At 42.9% G+C, this 3,596-nt stretch overlaps 1 protein-coding gene across 3 annotated transcripts in view; it reads right to left on the reverse strand.

The window, feature by feature from the left end:
* Window positions 1–3,596, reverse strand: part of CCDC68 (coiled-coil domain containing 68) — a 32,574-nt gene that overhangs the window by 26,750 nt on the left and 2,228 nt on the right. Inside the window, exon 1 of one of the 3 annotated variants that reach the window (XM_025198160.1) lies at window positions 2,455–2,582. The exons of the other annotated variants lie outside the window; for them this stretch is intronic. The gene's annotated coding sequence lies outside the window, so the exon portion shown is untranslated. Of the gene's footprint in view, window positions 1–2,454; window positions 2,583–3,596 lie in introns of those variants that run through there. 3 annotated transcript variants of the gene reach the window in all.

The following is a 3,596-nucleotide window of genomic DNA, read 5'->3' on the forward strand; positions in this document are numbered from 1 at the left end:
AGCAGGAGTTTTCAGGTTCAGTTTTGGGCTTAGGTGGCTAAACATCACTTAAATCCCACCACACATGCTTAAATCCCTTTTTGTCCCTTCCCTACCAGTGTGACAGACACAATATAAGAGACTCTTCTAGGAGAAATATTGACCTTGTCATGCTGAAGCTTAACAATTTACCACTAGCCTACTATTCAAGATGATTAACTGACATTCAATGATGTTTTAACGCACCATGGCAGAATGAAATGGCACTGGGAGTTTGTTCGATTTTCTGAACACACACTTTCCTCAATTTAGAGCTTGGTGTAGTTGGTGAAATGCCAAGTTCAGCTGTTATCCATGGGCTTTCCTGCACTCAAGAATGGCAGTGTAAAAGGGAACACATCTGTAGAAAAATACTTTTACCTACCGGATGCCAACCTATGCCTTACACAGGCATCCTGATTTTCTGAAATTACTACTACATAACATACTTTTGATTAGCCTTGAAGTTGCCAGTGCACACGTGACAAACAGGAACATATCTATAATTCTTTTATGCATATTGCATTTGTTTATAACACATTATTTGTTAAAGAGGTACATCCAAAGGGGATTTAAAGGAAACAAAGCAGGAAAAGCAAAGGAAAGGCTAAGATAAGGAGCACCCCAACATAAACTCAGAGCATATCAGCCAAGTTTATAGTCATGAAGAGGCAATACCTTAGTCCCAAACTGCTTGACATAAATAGTTGTTTTGCCAATGCTGGAAAGGACAGATGCAAGGGAACACTAAACTATTGCAGGTTTCCAGCATGAAAGGACTTGAAGGGCCCAATACAGACAGGCTTGTGGCATTTACATGGTTGGGAAACAGGGTCTGACTTCTTAAAGCTCAGTTCCCAAAGGGCTGAACAGCACCAGTCTACCCTGTAGCAGTAAGCCAGGACAGACACCAGGAGGGTAGACTCAAGAGGGGGTGAGGAGAGTCCAGGAAAACAGGATATTTTAGCAAAAAATATTTTCAGATCAGGTGCCAAATAAACAAGACTGTATATTCTGCTTTAGAATTTGGCTCTTCTCAAGAGTTTTACGTTCTGCTCTCATCTTTGTAAGAAAGCTATGAAGTCAACATCCACATACCCATATTCAAACTTCAGTTATGTAACACAAGAGTATTACATTCAAAACTATTCTCGTACACACCAGCAAAAATACAGTCAAATAATGTCACAGATATCTTGAAACTGAAGGGAATATGAAACATCCATACTTTATCTTAACTCGTGGCTTGCTTGGGATTTACAGCCAGGTTCCCTCATGTTGTGCTACCACTACCAGGAAGCAAAGGTCAACTTTTATGACTAGCTTTGGGACTAATAGCTTGGTTTGTTTGTTTTTGTTGTTTAAAACAAAAGCAATGAATTGCAATATTTAACAGACGGGGCCATTTAAGTTTAGTTTTAGACGACCAATGAGATTCAAGTCTGACTTTCTATTTGTTATAAGCTTTTCTCTGCATGTATTGTAAGAAAAAGCTGTACATGGTACGAAGGAACAGGAGAAGCGCTGGTGATGCATTTGCTAACATTCCTTTCAATGTGGAGCAGCTTCTCCATTCTCCATTATTTGTTCATTTTTTTAAATTTGCTGTTCAAAACCATTCAGGGAATACTTTGGTTTGTTTGTCTGCACTGGTTTCTTCTCATCAATGTTTGAGAAACAGTTTGCATGAATACCTGCATTTATGTGAAAATGCTACTGTTTCTACTGCAGCAAGAGTACTCCCTATTCATTTTTCTCCAATTTTAAAGTTTTAGTCACCTCATCAAACCTCTAAAGCTAAGTTTATTGAATAATTTATTTACAATAAATAGTTCTTGCATCTTTTATACTAGGCTACTTTTCATGAGAAACAGAAAAAACTAGCAGAATACAAGTGGTTGAAAGTGTGTGTATGGGGAGGACAAGTTCTGTAAAGCTTTTTTTTAAGGTTTCAAGTTTGTTAAAGGAGGGAAGGCGCTGTCTTTGGGACAGGAATACAGACAGGTGTTCAGATTCATAAAAAGCAAATAAGTGAACTTCCTTATATCAACTATCTGCATTGCTTGCAACTGCAAGCACGGAGACAATATAGCATGCTCTGAAATAACCTCAATTTATCTCAAGTACACACTTGGCACAGAACATAATCAAGCATATAGCTCCTACAGTAATGATAATTTTTTTTTTTTAATGGCTTTGCTACATATGATGCTTGCATTAAAATGAGGATCCCACAAATAAAACACTAAGATAGATTTCGCCCTTGCAGATCCTGGAGTTCTTTCCATGCTGATGTGCTTTACTGGAGGTGGGACTACACACAGTATGTACAAATGGGCCAATAACAATTCCCACAGCAAGAGTGACACTGAATTGGGAACTTGGAAGTCACAGGTTCTATCCAAGGCTCTACCAAAACCCATTGCTGGAAGATACCTGACCCTCTGCATCTGTTCCCCCTTCCAGTTCATACAAACATCATCAAATCATGGAGACATCAGGCTGGAAGGGACCTCCAGAGGTCATCTAGTCCAAGGGTGGGCAAAATACAGCCTGGGGGCCAGATCCGGCCCACCAGGCCATTCTATCCAGCCTGCAGGGCCCCTAAAAAATTAGAAAATTAATATTTATTTGCTTCTAGCTGCCTGTTAAAGATGACAGGAGCCTGGGGTAGTAGGACCCAGAGGAAGCTAGTGGCAGGACCCAGCAGCAAGGTCTACTCAGCCCTTGCCCCACAACCAGAAACCCCTGCCTAGCAGAGGCTTCTGGCCTGGGACCACGGGGCTGTTCCTGCTTCCCTGCACCAGAAAAGGGAAATGAGGCCCTCAACAGTTTGGCAAAACTCAGGAAGCGGCCCTTCGCTCAAAGTAATTGCCTGCCCCTGATCTAGTCCAACCCCCACATCTGCGTGTCTTGTCTAAACAGATTGTAAAGTATTTCAGAGAAGAAACTCTTCTGCCACATTTGTACAGTGTCTGTATTACGGTAGTAGAAGACTGATGTTGTACCCATGATCGTTCAGGAATGATGTGAGAGCCAAGGATTTCTTAGAACGATCACTTTTACTGGACCCACTATGCAGCTGGGATAAAGTGAGACAAGATTTTGAATGTAAGCCATTCTTCCTCAGGTCCTATAAAAGATACTACTCCAAGGGCCTTGCTACGTGTTAATTTTAGGCACTTGCTGGAGCTCTTAACCCAGGACTGTCTGCAAATTAACACCTCAAACCAGTTTTAAGCACTCCTTAGGTGGTTTAAAGTGATGCCACTCCACTCTAGGTTTCTCTCTGATCCATATTCCCTGGCTCCTGTTACATGAATGTGCCGCCACTCTAGGCTACATCTTAGCATACACACCCCACCTGCCCCCCGTCTCCCCTGTTGGCCCAGGTCTGCCCCCCTGCCCTCCCCAGATCCCTGCTCACTGCTCCCCCCACCCTGCTCTGTCTGTCCTGGGGGAGCAAGCAGGCAAGGGTGAACCTGCTGCTCGCTGGGCCAGGCTCAGCCCGCACAAGAGCAGCAATGTGGCAGTTCCCCCTTCCCTGCCTGGTCCTGGGGGCAGGCAGCGCAGGCAGC

The sequence above is a fragment of the Alligator sinensis genome, unplaced genomic scaffold (assembly GCF_000455745.1).
Source record: "Alligator sinensis unplaced genomic scaffold, ASM45574v1 scaffold701_1, whole genome shotgun sequence".
Taxonomy (NCBI): domain Eukaryota; kingdom Metazoa; phylum Chordata; order Crocodylia; family Alligatoridae; genus Alligator; species Alligator sinensis.